The sequence below is a fragment of the Vulpes vulpes genome, chromosome 2, assembly GCF_048418805.1.
Source record: "Vulpes vulpes isolate BD-2025 chromosome 2, VulVul3, whole genome shotgun sequence".
Taxonomy (NCBI): Eukaryota; Metazoa; Chordata; class Mammalia; order Carnivora; family Canidae; genus Vulpes; species Vulpes vulpes.
Window position 1 is genome coordinate 75,127,797 of NC_132781.1, and position 23,590 is coordinate 75,151,386.

Genomic DNA, 23,590 nt, shown 5'->3' on the forward strand with positions numbered 1-23,590 from the left:
AGGACCCTAAGATCAAAACCTGAGCTGGAACCAAGAGTCAGAGACTTAACCAACTGTACCAATCAGGTGCCCCAGGCATCCAACTCTTGATTTCAGTTCAGGTCATCATCTCAGGGTTGTACAATGTAGCCCCGTGTTGGGCTCTCTACTGGGCATGGAGCCTGCTTAAGATTCTCTCTCTCTCCCTCTCCCTCTGTCCCTCACACCCCCTCCTAAAAAAAAAAAATTCTTTGACACGTTTGTTTTTTGTTTATATATGAGTTATAATTTTATCTCTTTTAGAAATTAGTTTTTAACAACAGGCTAGTGTGGTTAGCAGGCTGCCAAATAAAATACAGGTCACTCAGTTAAATCTGAATTCAGATACACAAGAATTTTTTGCATAAATATGTCCCAAATATCACATGAGATATATTCATGCTAAAAAAGTATTCATTGTTTATTGGACATGCAAATTTAGCTGGGCACCTTGTACTTTTATTTGCTAAATCTGAACACACAGTACCATGGTCACTGCTGACTGTACTCCCACAGCAGGCCCCTATTTGCTCCCAGGGTTGGGAACAGAAAGAAACACCTTTCATTCAGTCTCACTTCTGCTTAGAGGCTACATCAACACATCTTAGGACTTACACAGTAGGATTTGATAATGTTTCAGATCTCACACACCCTCACCCCATCCAAAATTGCCTCTCTTCCCAGTGAGGATTCACTGCTTTAGTCTGAAGCTCTTCCATATTCAAGCTACCTATTAAAATGCAAATATCCACCCATGAGGATATCTGAACATTGGCTAACTTTTTAACAGGAATGAGCTGACATGATACACAAACCAAGCACTTGATGGGAAGCAGAACAGCAGCTTGGGAAAAGATGTAGGGAACAGGCAGGAAGGAGACCCCAAGAGAGGGGGAAGATATGCTGGAGACTTGGAGTCGTGCTTTAGTCTTCAGATCAATCTTGCAGACAAAGTCTTTAATATAAAATCTGGGAAAGAATCATTTCAAATTTAAGGCCAAATGCTCTTATTTCCCATGCTTTTCCCAAAATGTGATATAAGACACCTCCAAAAGGCCTATCCTCATGGAAATATATTTTTGACTCAGTGGGCATCCCCACAGGCTGGCAATAGAAAACACCTGCGAAATGGATAACCCCACACAGACGCATAAAAGGCAGTTCCAGTCACCAGCAGGGCTTTAATCACATACCCCTGAGCCCAGTTAGGTCTCCGAGGAATTATTATCACTTTCTGCATGTAGAGGACAATGAATGGGCCTAGCTCTCCCTGGAATGTAGGAGTGGGAGCCTGGCAGACCGAATCTCTCCAGACTGAATAAATGCTGGCGGCGGGAGGAGGGGGGGGCTTGGGGGAAGGATCACCATCCCCAAGAAGCATCCATCCCTTTTCAAGCAATGGCTCACACACACCAACTTTGGATCCCAACTTCTGTAATATTTCTCTGTTATAAATTGAATAGCAGAGCATGTGGTCAAGGAGCCATTACAAGCCCACTCAAGATTTTTTTTTCCAAGGGACTTAATTTCTTACAATGTTGGAGCAGTTATTCTCTTGGAATGTAGGACAGGCTCTCAGCCTGCCAGACAAAAACAAAAACTAAACCAAACATAAAAGCAAAGTCTTTGAAAGGATAACACACGAGCAGACTGCCTTCTGAGCACCTGGAGGCCCCTCCCTCCCAAGCTGAAGCTGCTAGATCGCTCTAATGAGAACAGATGGCACCTGTCGGGAGATGGGCTCCACATTACATGCTTCCCATGTCCTCCTCCTGAAACCAGATTTTAGCAGATTTGGAGCTGGTTGTTTAAGTGTTAGCCTAGTCATGTGCCAGGAAAGTGGGATGTTAATATGCACTAATACATTTGCTGCTGATTTTTGGAGAGCTCAAGGCACTTCATAACAGAGGAGGTGAAGTCTTCAGAAGGGCCAACTTCAAGGATGGAGGAAAAGGTTGCCACGAACAGCCCACAGGAGGTGACTCATCTAGTCATTGGCAGAGAAGAAATTATACCCCCTACCCCCCACTCCATGATTCCAGCTACCTGATGCCAGCATATGACTGGAACACGGAACAGTCCAGGTGCAGGGTGTGGAGTGTGGGAGGGCAAAGATTCCACAGGAGGGTCGGGAAGCTCATTTGAGGTAGAAGAGGCTAGGCTGAACCTGAACCTGGTACCTCTGGTCGACCCCACCCTCACCCCTGCAAGTGGAGGTCACCTGCCTGCATGTGGTAGTCATTTCTTAGCCTTTCAGGTTTCAGCAAGTGGATCGGGGTGACCTTAGAACACCACTGCAGGGGTATCCGCAGAATAAAGGCAGAGAGAGAGCTAGGTTTCCAGAGCAGCAAACTCCTGCATTTTAAACTCTACTTTTCACAAAAGGTGTTTCATTGTCGTCATAATTGCCAAATTTAAATTACTTCTATTTTCAGGTCTCAGGAAGCCATAAAGAGAGAAAGGAGAGATTTTCACGGTGAGAAATGAGAAATGATGAGGGGAAGAGGACAGCCTGTGGAGCAGAGACGTAAAGAGGAAAAATGTTTCTGGAATCAGCTGTGCTGAGGCTGAGGAGTCTGGAAAGGAAGGAGAAGTGGCAGCAGGTGAGTGGACAGGAAAAGGGGGAAGGGAGAGAGTCTGGACATAGAGCTTTGAATCAGGTCAGAGGTAAGCCCCAAAGGAAGTTCTAGGAAGGAACTTTTCAACAAGAGTCATTGAAAACGAGTATGAAAATGAATGCAGAAACAGAAATCATGTTGTTTTGTGTGCCTGTGACCAGTGTTCACCAAGGATGGTGAACCCTCAGAGTTCTAGATTTCTTCTTCTAGATTTCTGTGTCTTTAAAAAAATAAGAGAGCAAAAAACAGGAGTTGTTGGAGAAATGATGTTGATAATATAAGAAAGACTTATAAGAAATACATACTTGGTCTTCCTTCCGTTTCTGGCACAGAGCTTCTAAAACCCTAGGAATTCCGTAAGTAATAAGAGTGATCAAGGCTTCTTTTTTCATGCCAATGTGGTGGCTTTTAGATGCCCCTAGGCCACCTGAGGATGAGGCCTGGCTGGCAGAGGAACCCACCTGGTGATGAGAGGGTTGGAATCTTTAGTCTGGGAGAGAAGTACTGGAGCTTGGCTCAATCCCCAGTGGCCAATGAGTTAATCAATTATGCCTGTGTAATGAAGCCTGCATAAACCCCCAAAAGGATAGGGTTTGGAGAGCTTCCAGGTTGGTGGAGAGGTGGAGATTCAGGAAGAATGGAAGTTCCACACCTCTTCCCCACATGCTGCCCTATGGATCTCTTCCATCTGGCAGTTCCTTTTATAATAAAACAGTCATCTAGGAAGTAAAATATTTCTCTGAGTTCTGTGAGCCACTCTACCAAATTAATCAAACACAAAGAGGAGGTCATAGGAACCTCCAATTTATAGCCAGTCAGAAGTACAGGTAATAACCTGCATGTGTGTCTGTCATCTGACCATCTCCCCCACCTGGGAGGACAGCGGGGGCTGACAGACTTACAGGACAGACTCCTTAACTTGTGGAATCTGATGCTATCTCCAGCTAGACAGTGTTGGAATTAAGCTGAAGTATTGGACACCCTCCTGATGTTTAGCAATTTCTTGGTGTTCTGTGGGAGGTCTCTTGCCCCCTCACCCCACCCCACACACATATACACACACACAGGGATTGGGTCCAGGAACCTAAAACAGTATACCTGTCAACATAGGCTGAAATCCTTTTCCCCATTATTGTTCTTATATCAGCTGTGTGTGTGTGTATACACTTTTCAATAATTTTTAAGGGCTTTGTGCAGAGGTGAACTCCACTTTAGTTTCTAAATAGATGATCCCTGGAATCCCTGGGTGGCTCAACGGTTTAGCACCACCTTCGGCCCAGGGCGTGATCCTGGAGTCTCAGGATTGAGTCCCACATCAGGCTCCCTGCATGAAGCCTGCTTCTATCTCTGCCTGTGTCTCTGCCTCTCTCTCTCTCTCTCTGTGTCTCTCATCAATGAATAAATAAAATCTTTAAATAAATAGATGATCCCTCTAAGTAATATCCAGAAACATAAAAAAGTGATTATCTCTTGGTAATTAGGGCTGATAACTCTCCTTGATTGAGTATTTATTACATATACACACATTATATAATGTAGTTTATATAAAAACTGTGCATTATTTCTCCCAGTTTACAAAAGAAGGAACTTAGCCTCTGGGTGTTAAATAAATTGCCCAAGTCTACTAGTATGGATTAAATGCTTGTGTGAAAAAAAATAAAATAAATGCTTGTGTGTCCCCCCCAAAATTCATATGTTGAAGCACTTAACCCCCAATGTGATGATAGTGGGAGGTGAGACCTTTATAAGGGAATAAGGGTGGAGCCCTCACGAATGGGATTGGTACCCTCACAAGAAGAGCTAGGGGACAGCCACATGAGGACACAGCACGAAACAAGAAGAGAGCTCTCACTAGGAACTGATCAGCCCAGCACCTTGACCTTGAATCTCCCAGCCTCTAGAACTACAAGAAATCAATGTATCATTTAAGCTACCTAGTCTTTAATAGCATTTTAAGCTGACTTGCAGTTACACACCCAGTAAATACTGGAGCAAGGACTTGGTACAAAGTCAGTACTCTTTCTACTACACCAGACTGCATCTCAGCAGCAGCTTCACTCAACCCAACTCAGCTGGACATGACAACCACAGTAATATCCTGGTATATATGTGTCTCATAGAGTTAACAAAGCACTTTCACATCTAGCACTTAGGGTGTTATAAAAAAGTAAGGTCTGGAATCTTTAGACCTCAAATCCTAGATCCTAATACCCAGTGCAGAGACCCATCACGGCATGTTATTTCTAACAGAAATAAACTGGTGAAACAAACTTTAATAATGTGCAGCGTTGCTGAGGATTCTCTTGCACCTGGCTGAACATGCCATGTGGCATGAACTTTCTGGATAATCATTTAGTAATAAAAGTTTTTTAAAGCCACATTCTTTGATCCAGTAACTCTGCTTCCAGTCCTGTCTTACAGGCGAGGAATGCATAGAAAGATTAATAAAAAGGATATTCATCACAAGATAATAAATAAGACTCCAAATTTGGAAATAGCCTGAAAGCCCAAAAATTCATTAATTGATCAGATAGTATATATTTATAACCTAATACCATACATCCACTACATATCATGCCATCGAAGTATACACAAAGGTATATGCAATGTTCCTAATATTAACACTTGAGGTGAAAAAGCAAGTCAGAAAACAGTATATAAGGTATATGGTTCCCAATTTTATTCTTAAAACATGTCTACATATGTGACCAAACATAAATGCACTTACTGTTATCAATAAGGTTGCCTCTGGATGAAAATTCTAGGTAATCTTTCCTTTTCTCTATATTTTCCTAAATCATCTGTACTGAACATGTATCTTTTCTAATCAGAGAAAAAGAAAATAGAATGTAATGTTTTGTTTATAATATTTGTACAGTAAAGCCTCCTCGCTAATCATTTCTTTGCCAAGAGGCCTTACACTCACATTCACACCCACCCTTGGCCTCAGGTTGGAATTCAGGCCCATCTGCATCATCATCATCATCCCTCCCAATGTTCTTGCCATTCACATATGAGACTTGCTCTTAGCTTCTCTCCAGCATAGTTCCTTCTGTTTCTATATAGAAAGTCCCGGATAATTTTCTTTCTTAAAAACTGAATTTTCAGTTGAAAATTTGGAAGCTTGGCAAATACCGGGTCACAGCCCCTGTGATAACTAGCCTCACAGGTGATGTTTTCCCCAACCTGACTTGGAGCAAGCAAAGAGATCATCACTTCACTTCTAAATAGCCTCCAATCAAGGAAACTAAACATTTCAATTGAAAAGTTTACTTGAGGTTTTGTTTTTTGTTTTTCTTTATTGCCGTGAACACACACAAATATACCTGCTATGTCTTTTTTGAGGAAGGAGTGCAGGGAACAATAACTAGGAGGCAATATAATCAAGGATTTCATCTCTCCTGTCTTATTTCTTATCCTACCATCTTGTACTCTGACCAGCCAATTTAAAATAAGTTTACAGGAATCCCTGGGTGGCGCAGTGGTTTGGCGCCTGCCTTTGGCCCGGGGCACGATCCTGGAGACCTGGGATCGAATCCCACATCAGGCTCCCTGCATGGAGCCTGCTTCTCCCTCTGCCTGTGTCTCTGCCTCTCTGTCTCTCTCTGTGTGACTATCATGAATAAATAAAGAAAATCTTTAAATTAAAAAATAAAATAAAATAAGTTTCCAGAGGCCCCTGGGTGGCTCAGTTGGTTAAGCATCTGACTCTTGGCTTTGCCTCAGGTCATGATCTCAGGGTTGTGGGATCAAGCTCCACATCAGGCTCCTCATCCAGCAGGGAGTCTGCTTGACACTCTTTCTCTCTCTCTCTCTCTCTCTCTCAAATAAGTAAATAAATCTTTCAAACAATAAAGATAAAATAAGTTTCCAAACTGACATGCTGTCCACACCTTGGAACTTGCACACTTTACCATTCCCTCAAATTGACCTATTAACTCTGATACATCCTCAGGGTCTCAGTTTGAGCACCTGTGCTCCAACAAGCCTTTTCTGACCTCCAAGACGGGGTCAAACAGCTTGTATCACTCTGCTCTTTATTACAATTGCCTCTTTCACTTGTCAGTATCTCCACCTGGACTATAAGCATCTACAAGGTAGGGACTGTGTCTTATCTACCTTTGTTTCTCTGGCATGTAGTGTGATGTCTGGCACAAAGTAGATACTCAGTAAATGTTGGTTAAATGAATAAAGGTATCATGCCCTCCACTCCCACCCAAAGTCCCTAGCAGTTCTTGCTCCACACACAGCAGCCACTGATAGGACCACACAGTATATCCTACAGTGTCCACAAATGCATTATTTTAGTTACTCATGGAGTCTGGCTCCAGGCATGGAAGCTTTGGAAGCTGCTGGTTATGATGCTTGGGATCAGATAAACTTAAAAAACTAGAGTGAATGATCCTATATCTACATCTGTCTGTTAAAATATTTAAAAGGGAATTTATCCCTTTAATGCAAAGTTCATCCTACCTACAACTCCAGTAGTAGTGGGCTAGCAGGGTAGTGGCCCTGTTAGAGATTTACTTAGACATGTTTAAGTGTCATGCTGTAGTCCTTGATGACTGCATTGCAACTCAATACTGAATAGGCATTTTTTTAAAGATTTTATTTATTTATTCATGAGAGACACAGAGAGAGAGAGTCAGATACACAGGCAGAGGGAGAAGCAGGCTCATGCAGGGAGCCTGACGTGGGACTTGATCCCCTGTCTCCAGGATCATGCCCTGGGTGAAGGCAGCGCTAAACCGCTGAGCCACCAGGGCTGCCCTAGTTAGGCATTTTTTAACAAGAAATGATTCAGTGGGTGTGAATTGGCAAATGTGCTACTTTAATGGCTATTCATATTAGCTCTGTGTAAAAAGGTCCCAGGTTATGTCTCCATCTAGTCTGGTGTTTATTTAGTGTTCAGTGTTAGAATGAGTAATAAGCCCCTTAGCTTTGTGACAGATTGTCCTTTAAACATCAGACCCATCAGCACGCTGCCCTTGAGTTCCTGCTAACCAGAGAAGATTCCTAGGGAGTAACTCCTCGGCCCCATGGGAGTTTGTGAAATGTGAAATTGGAGGTCAGTGACAGCGTAAACAAATCTGAAAATAGCTCTTGTGAAAAATCTGCTCTGCAATGTAGAACCCACTTCTGCTAGAGCTGGTCGAGACCTTCCATGGGTCCCAGATCCCTCCCACTGAGACTAGTGGGAGGTAGGAAGAAATGTGGATTTAGCACTTGTAGCTGACTTGGAAACGCCAAGTTTGGATACAACTAATTCTTTGTAGAGTTTTTTTAATCCCAGGGTCTTTTTCTACACCTCTGTAGGGACAGAAATAGATAAAATACTCTTATCTTTGTTTTATTGATGGAGAAAGCAAAGCTTAGAGAATGGCTTGACCCATGTGGAAGGTGCTACTTGATAAGTCAGTAGTGGCACTTAGGATTCTGGAGCATAGAACATGTCCTGACCACTTGCTCATGTGTCTGACACAGTGTGTGGCATATAACACTTGGTCATACAATAAATGCTTATTGAGTAAATGAATGATGAATGAATGAAACAAATGTCCCTCAAATTTGAGTAATACGAGGACTTCTTTCAGAGAAATAATAGTCTCTTGACCCCAGAGGTTATCTATAAAACCTCAATTTAAACTTCATTCTTATTCTTTGAAATATCTACCAGTAGCAAATTATCATTGCAAAATAGAATTTCAGTCCTTATAGTTGATAAAAATACTTTATTAGTATTAAAAGAAAAACACAATTTTTTAAAGTTCTCATTGAATTCATAGATCTCAGTTAATATCAGCCAATCTCATTTAAAGGGAGCTGTACCAGATTATAAGCCCTTAAGGGAGGGCTGGTCTGAATGTTGTCCTTTATGAGATCCTCAGCATCTTCGCCTGGTACTCTCTTCCTCTGAGAGTAATGATGGTGACATGATTGTGGCCAAACTCCACCCTAAATAGGAAGGGATAGCTCTCCATGCCAGCCAGTGAGTGCCATGCACAACAGGAGAGTGCTGGAGAATGATGCTTGAATGCACTCTAGCTAAGCAGAGCTCACGTCCAGCTGGGCATTCAGAGAAGGTATCACAGGGAAGGTGGAATGTAAACTGGGCCTGGCAACATGAAGAGGACTTGGTGACACAGAGAAGAAGGAGGAGAGCTTTAGCAATGAAGAAAGGGGAGTCTTTTCCTTTCCTGCTGATTTGCTGCCTCTTAAACTGGATTTGCCAACAAAGACAGGCCTCGAGGATATCAGAAGTCCTGGCCAAACCTCAAAAGACTGCATGGGTTTTGAGTAATGCCCAATCAGAAAGGACATAATAGAAAGATAATTAAAAATCTGGGGGCACCGGGGTAGCACAGTCATTTAAGCCTCCAACTCTTTTTTTTTTTTTTTTAAGATTTTATTTATTTATTCATGACAGACACAGAGAGAGTGAGAGGCAGAAACACAGGCAGAGGGAGAAGCAGGCTCCATGCAGGGAGCCTGACTTGCGACTTGATCCCAGGTCTCCAGGATCACACCCTGGGCTGAAGGTGACGCTAATCCGCTGGGCTACTGGGGCTGCCCTAAGCCTCCAACTCTTGAGTTTTGGCTCAGATCATGATGTCAGGGTCGTGAGATAGAGCCCCATGTCAGCTCCATGCTCAGTGGGGAGTCAGTTTGAGAGTCCCTCACCTTCTTCCCCTGCCCCTCCCCCTAGCCCATGTTTGCTCTTGTTCTCTCTCTCTCTCTAATAAATCTTATCTCTTTTTTTTAAGATTTTATCTATTTACTTGACAGAGAGATAGCATAAGCAGTAGGAGTGGCAGACAGAAGAGGGAGAAGCAGGCCCCCTGCTGAGCAGAGAGCCTGATTGGGGATCATGACCCAAGCCAAAGGCAGTTGCTTAACTGACTGAGCTACCCAGGCATCCTTAAAATAAGTAAATCTTAAAATAGAAAAATAAAAAAATAAAAAAATAAACACCCTAAAGAAACTGTTATTCCTCAATGAAAAAATCATCTGAGATTGCTGGAGGAAATTATTCTTTTCTACTACTTTGTCTTCATTCTCCCCACTTCTTAGTATAAAAATGATTTTGGGCCACCCAGATCCTATTCTTGAAATAAGAAGTTTGTTTTCTAGGCTCTGAAACTTGCCTATGTTTTCTTTTTCTTTTTCTTTTTCTTTTTTTTTTTTTTTTTTAAGATCTTACTTATTTATTCATGAGAGATACAGAGAGAGGCAGAGACATGGGCAGAGGGAAAAGCAGGCTCCCTGCAAGGATGGGACCCAATCCTCAATCCAATGTGGGATTCAATCCCAGACCCCAGGATCATGCCTTGAGCTGAAGGCAGATGCTCAACCACTGAGCCACCCAGGTGTCCCTGTTTTCTTATGTTTCCTAATGACAGGCCCACACCCCTCCACAGGGGGTCCTTGAAGTCAACTATTGTGTCTTTTTGGTGTGTATTTCCGTAACCTACTGCCAAATCATATGCAGGTATTCCATAAACGTTTTCTAAAAGAATCTGTTTGGCCAAATAAGTGCCCAGAGTTATTCTATGGCCCTGTCTCTTCTCGCACATCAAAATGTACTCCTAGCAAAGGAGCTGATCACTTCAGCCACATTAAGATCTAACTAACACCACTTAGTATGTTCCCTGCCCAGTGACATTTTAAGTCCCATGTAAATTGAATTTTTTCACAAACAGACTTGGGAGATAGTTCAAGGCTAAGTAGGAGTGTTTTTTGTTTCTAAGCAAATAGGTCTATCTTCGTAAAGCTGACTTTGAAGCCAGCTCTTATCAAAAAGATGAAGTGAAATTTTGGCATACTTATAAAAGGGCGGTATAGTTGATCCTGTGGTAACAGATCTGAGCTGCAAAGAGCTGCCAAAAAAAAAAAAAAAAGCTACAGTCTACCCTAGCAACACTTATTAAGATGAGATTTAACCAAAGACTATAAAATCTTAAATGGTAGATAATAAGGTCAAGCTAAGTTACTATTTTCAGCTCAGAACAGATGACAAGACAGGAGGACATAAATGGAAATTAAAAGAAAAGGGATTCAGAACAGATCAGAAGGTCACCAAAAATAATCAATGGCTGAAATGACTTTCTGGACTCATTCACTTGTACAGAAAATATTGGGTCATTGAAAAAGTAATGAGATGATATTCTTGGGAAATGGAATAGTTAAAATGAATGAGTCCAGATAGGCCCAGAGACTTTAATCATTCTGAAAAGTAACACTTGCTGGGACACTCTCTCCTCAACCAAGTTGAAATTTCATTCTAGGGATAACTAGGTATATGGTAAGAAGACTTCACTTTTGACATTCCCTGAGTATTTGTAGTTCCTTCAAAGTTATAATGGTATATAATATCAAGGGGCATTTTATGAGTGCTGGCTCCTACAGGATCTTAACAAGAAAAATGAGCAAGACAACCACTAGAGACATGGAGACTTGGAGTTCATTCTCAGCCAGGCTCCCATCCAAAGTTGAAATCTCTGTGTACACACAAATCATGCATCTGCCAATGCATAATTCCAGGGCCAGGACAATGCCGAGGCAGCCTACTCTGCTACTGGGCAGCTGTAATTGTTAGACAGCCAAAATTGTTTCTTGCAGGGTCTGGCCTTCCTAGTGTCTACCCAATAGGCAGATCCTTTGTATCTACACCACATGTGTCTACTTCTGCTTCTAAATAGTAACTAGCAAATATTTAAAGGCAGCACAAGCTAAGTTTTCTCTTTTTCAAGCTATATATCCCCATTTCCTTCATATGGCATATTTTCCAGATTCTTTGCCCTCCTGACCACCATCTTTGCAAAGACTGTTAATGTTCAGTCATGCACACTCACATGAACATACACACACATACATATCTTACGGTGGAGTCCTCCAAATTGAACATGTGTCCCCAGATGAAACCGGGCATTGTATCAGCTACCTTCTTTGATCTAGAGATGCCTACTCTGTTTACACAGACAAATAATAGTAGTAGTAGCTACTATTTATTACAGTCTACCATATGCCAGGTACTGGGCTAGCCACTTTGCATAGGTTATTTCTAATCATAACCACAGCCAATTTTAATATTCCTATTTTATAGATAAAAAAATTAAAACTCAGAAAGCAAATAACTTGCTCAACTTCATAGGACTAGGAAAATTGAAGAAAAACATGCTGATTAAGAAGTATCCCCTGATAGAGCTGACCTAAAGCTTCCTAGAAACCAATGGAAGCTGTAGCAGAGCATCTAATGAATATGGTGACATTAAACATATTTCCACTAAGGAATGGGCTATGATTGGTTACACTGTTTTACACCTTTTAAAATTTAAATTCAATTTGTCAACATATAGTATAATACCTAGTGCTCATCCCATCAAGTGCCCTCCTCACTGTCCGTCCCCCCGTTACCCATCCCCCCACCCACCTCCCCTTCTGCAACTGTTTGTTCGGTTCCCAGAGTTAGGAGTCTCTCATGGTTTGTCTCCCTCTCTAATTTTTCCCACTCAGTTCCCTTCCTTTCCCTTATGATCCCTTCCACGATTTCTTATATTCCACATATGAATGATCTGGTTAAATGTTTTACCAAGCTTTTTAAAGATGATATCCAGTTTCTGTTAACAATGGACAAACTATGGTGGAAAAGGAAACCACCAGTTCTGTTGGACTGGGCTGAAGTACAGAATCAAGGAGAAGAAACCAATGAATCAGATCAACAAAATGAACTCCAGTTAGGTCTGCAAGACCAGCAGGTTCTAGAGTAAAGAGCTATACACCTCTTTTTTTTTTTTTCAAAGAGCATTGACACTTTGAGAGTTCATTTAACAGAAAAGGAAGATGGAACTGAGCTCGTGTGGGGCAAGGATGACCTGTCTACAATGGGTCACCTCTGCTGCAGACCTCATGCTGCTTATTTTCAGTATGAATATGAAGAGTAGATTTGGTAGAAAATTAATGGCAGAGAACATTATTCCTGCTATTGCTACAACTAATGGAGTGATTGCTGGGTTAATAGTACTAAAAGGATTGAAGACTTTATTAGAAAAGTAGACCAGTAGAACAATTTATTTTTTAATAAATAGCCAAATGCAAAAAAGAAACTTCCTGTACCTTGGCACTGGATCCTCACAATCCCAATTGTTAGACATGTGCCAACAAGCCAGAGTAACTGGCTGAACATCCACAAAATGACTGTTCTCCCATTACAGGATAAGATAGTGAAAGAAAAATTTGCTATGGTGACTCCAGATGTCCAAATTGGAGATGGAAAGGAACAATCCTAGTATCTTCAGAGGAGAGAGAGGCAGAAGCTAATAATCACAATAAGCTGTCAGAATTTGGAACCGGAAATGGGAGCCTGCTTCAAACCGATGACTTTCTTCAAAACTACACTTTATTGATCAACATCCTTCATAGTAAGGCCCTAGGGAAGGATGTTGAACTTGACGTTGTTGGTGATTCCCCAGAAAAAGGGAGGCCCCAAACAAACTGAATATGATGCCAAAAGCAAAAGCAATGGCAGGACGATGGAGCTCAGCCTTCCACGTCCACTTCACGGGAGCAAGATAATGCTCATAGTTGATTCAGATGAAGAAGGTCCTTCAGATAATGCCAACATCAACAAAGAGAGAAGTCACAAGAGGAAATTGGATAAGAGAGAATATCAGCGCAAAGAGGTCATGTGCACAACAGACAGAAGAGCTTGATAATGTTATAGCTTTAGATTGAACAGAAAGATCTCTAAACAGAACCTTCTGACTGTAGTAGGTCATCTGGGCAGAACCAGCTTCTTTGTTATGTCCCTTGTTCCAAAGGGGGAAAAAAAATGACACCAGTGACTTGAAAAAAATGATTCTGCTCCTTTGAAAGCGCTCATTTTGCTAGAATAATTAGAAACATGCAGTATGCTGTAATCATAGTAGGAATATAGTTTTAAAATCCTTCAAACAGGGCAGCCCCGGTGGCGCAGAGGTTTAATGCTGCCTCCAGCCCGGGGTGTGATCCTGGAGACCCGGGATCGAGTCCCACGTCGGGCTCCCTGCATGGAGCCTGCTTCTCCCTCTGCCTGTGTCTCTGCCTCTCTCTCGCCCTCTCTGAATAAATAAATCTTTTAAAAAATAAAATTAAAAAAAAAATAAATAAAATAAAATCCTTCAAACAAAGTGTGTGCATAACTATCTGTGGGATGAAAGAACACAATGCATGTTGCCTTTCTAATGTAAATACCCTTAAGTATCATTTAATGGTATTAAAATATCATAGTTTAGGGCACCTGGGCAGCTCAGTGATTGAGCGTCTGCCTTTGGCTCAGATCGTGATCCTGGGGTCCTGGATCGAGTCCCACATCGGGCTTCCTGCAGGGAGCCTACTTCTCCCTCTGCCTAGGTCTCTGCCTCCCTCTCTGTGTCTCTCATGAATAAATAAATAAAATCTTTAAAAAAATAAAATAGAATATCATAGTTTAGTCAAGTTGATACCTGGTTATAAATATTATGCTTTTATTTTTTGTTAGAATTATTTTTAGCCTAGATCTAACCATTTTCATACTCTTAACTGACTGAAACAGATTCAAAGAAGTATCAAATGCCATGCACTGAAGCCTGTTTTTAAATGTTAACTGGCACTATGTACACTAATGTAAAACAGTGTTCATTTACTCAAGTTTTCAGCCTGTTACTGCCTGGTATGTCTGTGTAAGGAGCCAAATTTTGTGTATTGCTATAGTTTCAGGTTATTTATATTTGATGTTTCATTAAAACATCAAATTACAACTATATGGTACTCATGGACCAAATAAATGGTATCTGCATACTTGTTTAAAAAAAAACTTATCAACTCCACACATCTTGCACTTTCATATATGTTAAAGATTCGCACTCCTCAGGGAGTAAGTTACATTGCAAGGCAGTGGCATTCATCACAAGGAATTCTAGGAGAAAAGAGCTGGACCCAGGTTGGGAGGGACACAGGGTTTTGTGGGCAGAGCTGTGGCACCAGTATAAGCCATCAATTGTCCAAACCCTAATCCAAGCAGACATACAGCCAATGCAGCCCATTTCCAGGGGTCTCAGGGAGATCTGTGGGAAGACAAGACAGCCTCAGAGATTTAAAATACCATGAGAATGTCAAGCTAACCAGAGATCCTACACAAATTCTGCCTCCACCAGGGCCTGAGAGAACAGTATATAAAGTCATGAGGACAATAAAATAGGGCTTTGCCCCCATGATCTAGAAAGGGGTGGAAAATATGAACACTCTAAGTATCCAGGAGACCCAGACAAAGGGGAACTAGACCCAAGCTTGTAAAACCTGATCTCCTGTGCAGTAAAAAGTTAACTCAGCAGGCCTGGGGTGCCCAAACTCTGCATATTTCAAAGAAAGGACTTGCTCTTCCTGGGATCAAGCCCTGCAGCTTACTCCTATTCAGCAGTAAGTCTGCTCCTCCCCCTCCCTCTGCCCCTCCCCCTGCTCATGCTCTCTCTCTCTCTCTCTCTCAAAAAAAAAAAAAAAAAAAAAAAAAAAAAAAAAAAAACTCGCCCTTAACCAGGGCCCATGGCCATGACAGTTTATGTTAACAATGTGATATATGGTAAATGCCTATTTTTGTTTGCCTGGAATCATGGGCCATACCCTGGGGAGGCTGGAGACTGAGTAGCTAAGGTCAGTTACACGAACACTCCATGTCTATATGACTGACCCCTAAAAGTTGGCAATACTTCATGTGTGTTGTCCTGCATTATTGCTGGGGGGATTGAGTGGTATCCATGCAACTCCACTGGATGAGGACAACTGGAAGCTCATACCTGGTTTCTCCTGAACTCCACCCTATACATGTTTTTCCTTCACTGGCAAACCTTCTCACTCATCAAACCTGAGAGTAGTCTTGGGGATCCCATACATATCTCCCAAGGCCAGAATATGTAGAGGAGTGGTTAAGGGGCTTAGAACACCAAGGTAAAGCCCAACACAAAGGCCAGTACTAAACCTCCCTCTTTGTTGCCATATGCAACTCTTATTAACAGACCCACTGACCTCTCAGTGGGACTAGGGGAGAGCCAGATCAGTCTGCAGAAAATGGGGTTGTCATTTGAGATAACTGGGATGGATCTAGGACAGGGGTAAAAATTCACACAGATGTCCCCATCTGGTATCCGTTCAAATGAGTATGTTTTGGGTTTTGTTTTTTTTTTTAATGTATTGGCAAAATCTATGACTCTAATTGTGAAAGTAATACATATTCATTGTCAAAAATCTGGAAAACATAACAAAATACATTAAAAAGAAAACAGCCCATTGGAATCCCACCACCCAGAGGTAAGCACGGTTAATACTGTGATATAGCTCTTTCCAGTCAATTTCTTTTTCATGAATATGCAGCAGTGTCCCTGATGAGACAGAATTTAAAATTTTTTGTTAGCAAGAAAATCTGCAAGTTAAAAGTTGCCAGCCACTTCCATGTCTAACAAGTCATCTTGGGACACATTTTTGTTCTGGAAACAATCACATGGGCAGTTTCTTTTAGTCTTGCAGATGTAAGGCAGAGGCACCCATCATAAGGCAACGATGGGTTTTTTTTTGTCATGGAACATGTTTCTTGTCAAAGGCTGCCCATCTCACCCTGCTGGTACTAAAGCCAAATGTCACTGGAAAGTAAGTGAGCCGATCTGAGAGGGAGCCTAGAAGCTTCCTAGAAAAAAAGAAATCAAGACCCCAACTACTTCTTCTTGGCTTCACTAGTTTTCAGCATTTCTGATGAGTTCACTTAGTCTTATGCCGGAGCCCAGATTACTGAACTGTTGGTGTTTTAGTTTAGGCATAACACATGGACCCAGACAGGAACCCTCTACTGCAGTGGCCACCCAGGCACCATGCATTTGAGGATATTATGTACGAGGGCACACTAAGAAACTGAAACAAAGAGATCCCAGGCCATTACTGGTACACAACAGTAAGAAGAAATCTCCTCTTCCCAGCACACTGAGAACTATCCCCTGACCAGCTGTGATATCATAGCACAGCCAGGGATGGCTCCAGGGAGTGGTAGCCAAGTCGGTAGACAACCCAACACACAATAGGCCAATAAGATTCTCCAGGGTTCTCTCCACAGGCACTTGTTCTTTAGTCTGAATAAAGTGGCCCAGAGGAGCCTTAAGTACATCACAAGAAGGGTATCACTGAGAAAGAGAAGAAAACTTTCATGCTGAGTGAGATAGGGCCTCTACCCTGTGCACTGGAGACATGTGACCATATTTTATACCCCAAGCTGACAAAGCAGAAGATATACACCAAACAAAAATATAAACCTGCATGATGTGTAACAAAAAGGGGATTAAACTTCATAATGTAGGTTTTTTTTTTCTCCACTTAACATTATACCTTTGAGCCTTGAATAACACAGGTTTGAACTGTGTGGGTTTTTTTCAATAAATATAGTCCAGCACTGTAGATGTGTTTTATCTTATAATTTTCGTAATAATATTTTCTTTTCTTTAGCTTACTTTTCATATACAGCATATAATACATATACAAAATATGTGTTAACAGTTTATGTTATTAGCAGGGCTTCTGGTCAACTATAGGCTCTACAAATAGTTAAGTGTTGGGATAACCAAAAGTGTTATGTGGATTTTCAGCTGCACAGGGAACCCCCATGTAGTTCAAGAGCCAACCATATACTGAGCATTTTCTGACATTACACTTATTTGGAAACGCACTATTAATAGGTAATAATAATAACTAAGACTTACTTATGTAGCACTTGTGTAGCACTTACTGTGTGAGGTAGTATTAGTAGCCTTATCTCTAGATAAGGAAACTGAGGCACAATGAGGTTGTATAACTTGTTAATGACATGGCTAGTACATGGAAAAACAAGCATTTGAACCCAATTTTGTATACATAGTATATATAATCATTTTTCCTATAAATAGTTCATTTTCCCTATTATAAACATGTAGTGATAAACATCCTTATACATAAATCTTTAAAAGTCAATTAAAAATTTTAATCAAAATGTAGAACTTCGCATTTGTTGAACTCCACCACTTAAAAAAAAAAAAAACCCACAAGTTGTCTACCTGCCACCGTGTTGGTGCTACAATGTCATGGACTATATTCCTTCCGCTGTGCCTCTTATTCCCCTAACTTATTCATTCCAGAGCTGGAAGCCTATGTTTCCCATTCTCCTTCAGCCATTTTGCCCATCTCTCCACCCCTTCCCTCTGCCAACCAACAGTTTGTTCTCTGTGTTTATAGGTCTAATTCTGCTTTTTGTTTATTTGTTTATTCATTTGTTTTTTACATTCCAATATAAGTGAAATCATATAGTATTTGTCTTTCTCAGTCTAACTTATTTCACTTGGCATAATACCTCTAGGTTCATCAATGTTGTCACAAATGGCAAAAACAAAAACAAACCCTCATCCTTTTTATGGCTGTGTAGTATTCCTCTGTGTGTGTGTGTGTTATATACACCACATTTTGCTCATCATCTATGGGTTGCTTCCATATCCTATTGTAAACAATGCTGCAATAAACATAGGGGTGCACAGGTCTTTTCAAATTAGGGTTTTTGTTTTCTTTGAGTAAATCCCAATAGTAGAATTATTGGATCATATAGTTTTTCAATTTTTTGAGGAACCTCCATACTGTCTTCCTCAGTGACTGCATCAATTTATAGTCCCACCAACAGTACATGAGGGTCCTTTTTTTTTCTTCACATCCTTGTTATTTCACTAGATATTTCTTTGAATTCCAGCACTTTTAATTTAGACCTGTGAGATTTTTCTGGAATCTTGATTCTGCAATTCAGATTTTCCACTCTCCCCTCCCCCCTCAACTTTTGTGTCATTCTGAGTTAACTGACCTATTCTCCTCAAATTCTTTCTTTCTTTCTTTCTTTCTTTCTTTCTTTCTTTCTTTCTTTCTTTCTTTCGAAATCTTTTTTTTAAGTAGCCCCCACTCCCAACATGGGACTCAAACAATCCTGCAATCAAAAATTGCATGCTCTACAGACTGAGCCAGCCCAGGCACTGACAGATACTTCATCTTAAACTTGACCTGGACAAGACAAGTTCCCATGGCTTGGTTCCTGTCTCTCCCACCAGTTCATCTCACATTCAGGCTTCCAGTTTGTCAACCATACCAAGTTTCTGTGGCCTTGCATTCTGCTCCCCTTCCTGACACCCCCTGCCTTCCCTGGTGAACTCCCAACAGTCCTTCACATCTCAACTCAAGCTGAGGCCAGAGTGAGTTCTTTGTTATGTAGTCACAGAATCATATTATTTTCCTTCCAAGTGGGAAATTCATGCACTCATTCATGAAATTATCTGATTGATAGTTGTCTCCTTTATTCAATGAAAGATTCCATGACAGCAAGGGCCACACCTGCTTTCACATCCTGGTACCCAGCGCTATACTTAGTCTGGAGTGAATGAATGAATACAGCATCCCGTGGCAAAGCAATAGAACAACTGACCTTCTCTGTTCATAATAGCAAGCCTGGATTCATCAGCTTTCTTCCAGTATGTACTGTAATTAGTTATAATTTATGACCTACCCACGTTCTCATCTTAGCCCCAGGATATTGCTAGAGAGTGTCAGATACAGCTGACATCAAGCCATACTGTGATTGACCACCCCTACTCTCTCCTCCCTCCAGACAACCTCTATATAGCCTCCAGTTGTCCTTCCTAAGGCAGCTCTGAATACACAACTTCCTGATTAAAAACCTTTTGGGGGGACTCCTGCGTGGCTCAGTGGTTGAGCAATGGCCTTTGGCTCAGGGCGTGATCCTGGAATCCCAGGATTGAGTCCCACATTGGGCTCCTTGTGGGGAGCCTGCTTCTCTCTCTACCTATGTCTCTGCCTCTCTCTCTTTTGGGTCCACAATGTCCTCTGGATGAAGTACAAGCTCCTAATCATGACATTCAAGGTCCTTCACATTTTGGCCAAGGATCACCTGCCTTGTCCCTATTGTCTGCTGCCCCTCACACTGCCACCCACTCCCCACATAGTGCAATACCACAAGTCTTCCCACACACCACGTGCTTGCATATCTCTGAGCCTTTGCTCTCTGTCCCCAGAATGCAAACCTCTCTACTCTGACAAACCCCTACTCATCTTTTAGGTCAAAAGTCACTTCCCCTCTTAAGGTCTCCCTGTCTCCTTTCCACCCTCATCAAAGGCAGAACTAATGATTCCTTCTTAAATTCTTGTTGCATTTTGTCTACTTTAGTATTTTCAATCTATGTTACATTTAGATGTTTGTGTCCTCTCAAGGATTTTGAGCTCCTTGAGGGCAAGGACCATATCTCATCCACCACTCTCTCCCCCCAGAAACCACCTCTGTTCCCAACACAAAACAGGCACTCAGTGAATGTTCATGCTGCTGTGTCTTGGGGTACTATCCCATTCCACAAGTCTTGTGGTACTTTCAAAACACATTCAACTTTTAGAGCCATTGCTGACCAACTCACCTAAGAGCCACTGGTAGATGGGATGTGGAGGTTCTCAGCCACAGAAGTGGTAAGTGCAACCTGAGGGCCTTGAGTCTCTGCTTCCTCCACCATCACACCAGCCACTAACCTACCCAGCGCCTGTCAGTCCAGTGGGGGTACCTGCTTGATCCTGCTAGTCCTCTCTGCAGCCCATCTTTTCTTTCTTTGCTTTCCTGCTCTCTACTTCTTCATGAATCAGTGACAATTCCGGACTGGCTCAAGGTCAAGAAGCTACTGAAAGAATATAGAAAAACTGATATTCAGAAATCAAGGGCAGAGAAGACTGCTGGGTTTTTTAAAAACTGAAATGGAGACATTCTGGGGTTCTAACCCTCACCTCTTTCTTCCTCTTTCTGCTCAGCTAGCTGCCTCAGTTTGCCCATCTTTCACGCACCCCACCCCCTGCCAAATTTACATGACTTTTCAGCTCAGCTCTCCATATTAAACAAGACCGTTCCTTTCAGTGTTCCAGTCCCAAAAATCTTAAAAGAAGGCTCTGATCATCCCAGTTTGTAGCTTTGGATCCGGTGTCCTGTCCCAGTCCAACCAGCCAGGGCTAGCACAAAGGTTCAGATCATGTGGCCAGCTTCCCTCCACAGAGGTTGGAAAGAGAAGGGATGGTTAGACTCAGCGACTATATCTTTAGTTAGGCACTAGACTAGGACATTTTTCAATCTCAGACAAGCCTTGAAACAGAAGTACCAGCTGTTTGGAGGTCAAGTGTTGCTATATAGGAGACAAACATTGCCCACCATCCTCAGTGTAATAGCCCAGAGACTGCCTTCTCAACATTATCCCAAGCAGCCCCCATTAGTCTGGCAAAATGAATAAATGGGTCTGTAGCTCAACAGAGAGATTTTGACTGGAGATGAAAATGTAGTCATCATCAGGATTAATGAGCAACAAATGGTGGTAGTGGAGAAGGTGGTGGTGGGTTTTGGCTCTGTACATGTAAACGGGTCCTTGGGGAGGTTGAGCAAAGTGAGGAGGAGGCTAAAGTTGCAGGGACCAAGGACATGGGAAGTTGGCAAAGGAAGAACATTTCTGAAGGACAGAAAAGAACAGCCAAGAGCAATGGAGGTCCTAGAACCAAGATCTGGCCAAGGTGGGATTGAGTTTGGAGGAAGGGAGAGGGTGCCAAACCCAAGGAGATCAAGTAAGACCAGGATGGGCTTCTGAAAAGAGGAGACGAACCCCTAACTCTGGGAAACGGACTAGGGGAGGTGGGCGAGGAGGTGGGCGGGGGGTGGGGGTGACTGGGTGACGGGCGCTGAGGGGGGCAGTTGATGGGATGAGCACTGGGTGTTATGCTATATGTTGGCAAATTGAGCACCAATAAAAAATAAATTTATAAAAGAAAAGAGGAGACGAGGAGGTGGGAGAGGATTGAGTTAGCAAACCACGGGGGGGGGGGGGGGGGGGGGTGCCCTGAGAGGTGAACAGCAGAGGAACTTAGTGTCACGGGGATTTTTTTTCCCCAAGATGAAGTTTACATGAAGATGTTTAAAAACCAGAGAGGCTGCGAAACGAGCGAGGCGGCGGAGGACGGGTGGAACGGCACTTCTGAGTTTTGAGCCCCGAAGCACCCCGAGAAGGGTCCGTGGGGGCGAGGGAAGGCTCCCCACGGGCCGCCCCGGGCCCAAGGTCAAGTCTAGGACCTGCCCGCCGCCTCCGTCGCGGGGCTCCGCGCAGCGCGTGACGATGGTGCCCTCTAGTGGCTCGAGTCGGCATCGCGGGGGCGCTCGGCACGGCCGGCGGGAGGGCCCGGGAGCGGCGGCGGGGGGCCGGGAGGACGCGGGTCTCTAAGGATACGGCTCACGGCACAAAATGGGTGGGGGAGGAAACCCGTTAGATGGGGACGTTCCTCAGTTTCTCCGGGGCGGGGGGGGGGGCGATCTGGGCCAATTAGCACAGCATCGGTCACGCCGGACCCCGAGGCCGAGGCCTGAGTACGCCCCGTGCTGCGGAGGCGGACCCGTCGCGCCCGGCCAGGCGCAGGCCACCTGCAGGCCGTGCGGCATCGGCGGGGGGGGGGGGGGGGGGGGGTACCTGCGCGTCGCGGCCGAGCACCGGAGGCGGGGGCGGGGGGCTCGCGCCGGGAGAGGACGCGTCGGCTGCGCAGTGCTGCCCTCTGCCGGGCGGGCCCGGAGGGCGCGGGCCCCAGGGCGGAGGCGCCGGCGGGGCCTTGGCGGGCGGTGTTCAGGCGTTAGCGACAGTGAGACTCACCGGCTCACGGAACAGCTCGGGGAAGCGGCAGGTGCTTTGTATTTTCCACCTTCAAAGAACAAAGAAAGATCCTCTACCTGGAACTAATATAACAACGTATGTTAAGAGTCAGGAATTAATTTTTTTTAAATAACAACAACAATGAAGAAGCTACTAGAAACAGAAACGCTCCCCTGGCCCAATAAAATCTCCAATGAAATGTACACAGCAGGGACCCCTGGGTGGCTCAGAGGTGCTCAGGGCGTGACCCTGGAGACCCAGGATGGAGTCCTGCATCGGCTCCTTGCAGGGAGCCTGCTTCTCCCTCTGCCTGTGTCTCTGCCTCTCTCATGAATAAATAAATGAATGAACGAAGGGAAGGTAGGAAGGAAGGAAGGAAGGAAGGAAGGAGAGAAAATAAATGTATACAACAAAGAGGAGATCAGTGACTGGGGTCTGGAATGGTGTGGGTGGCAGTCTCGGGGCCAAAGGTCATTCTCAGCCTTACAGATCTGTAGAGTACATGGAAAAAAGGTTTGGGGCTCAAGCCTGTTGTTTCTCATTTGCTTTTGAGCTTGGTTCCTTCATTTCTAAGGTGGCGGTGATGATGGCCTCAAAGGAATGCCCTGAGGATCAGAAATGCTGATCCTTGGAAAGAGTGTGGCAAGTGTACGCTGCATGTCATGTCGTCACAGATGCGATCAAGTGCAAACTCCTGTTCCCTATCAGAGGTGACTGAGCAAAATGCTGCCCATCCAGGAGTTGTTGGTGTGGAGGGGAGAAGTTAGGATTCTCCATTTCGTTTTCCCAGATACTGGTTTTAATAATAAAACCTGTCTTTCCTAAATGGTCTTCCCGATACCATCACTGGGATGCTGTAAGGAAGAAATTAAATCACTTAAATAAAAAGTTTACCGCTCCCTGAAGAGAGACTGACAAGGGTGTTTGCTTTTTGGAGTTGTATTTGTCAAGTCAAAATGTATGTCAGTCTTATTTTTGGCAGCTAAGCAGACTAAATGTTAGATATTTTTGCAGTGAGCATGATTCTCCCCATAATTCTTAAGAGAATACTGAAGTTCACAGAGGTTAATTTTCCAAGACCACCAAGCAAGTAAGCAGTGGGTATAAAACTCACAATTGGAGAGAAAAATCAATAAACTGTGGATAAAGCCAGCCTTGAGCCTAGGCAATACACCAGCCCTGCCATAATGTCATTTCAGATCCAGTATGAGGACTTTCCTGCCTGAT

General features: G+C 43.2%; 1 long non-coding RNA gene and 1 pseudogene across 1 annotated transcript in view; both read left to right on the top strand.

The window, feature by feature from the left end:
* Nucleotides 1–23,382, top strand: part of LOC112923672 (uncharacterized) — a 68,192-nt gene extending 44,810 nt beyond the window's left edge. The window contains exons 5-6 of the long non-coding RNA XR_011999877.1: nucleotides 2,454–2,621; nucleotides 22,938–23,382. This is a non-coding gene — a long non-coding RNA (uncharacterized lncRNA). The remainder of the gene's footprint in view (nucleotides 1–2,453; nucleotides 2,622–22,937) is intronic.
* Nucleotides 12,097–13,783, top strand: LOC140593693 (SUMO-activating enzyme subunit 2 pseudogene; annotated as a pseudogene).
* Nucleotides 23,383–23,590: the final 208 nt, after the last annotated feature.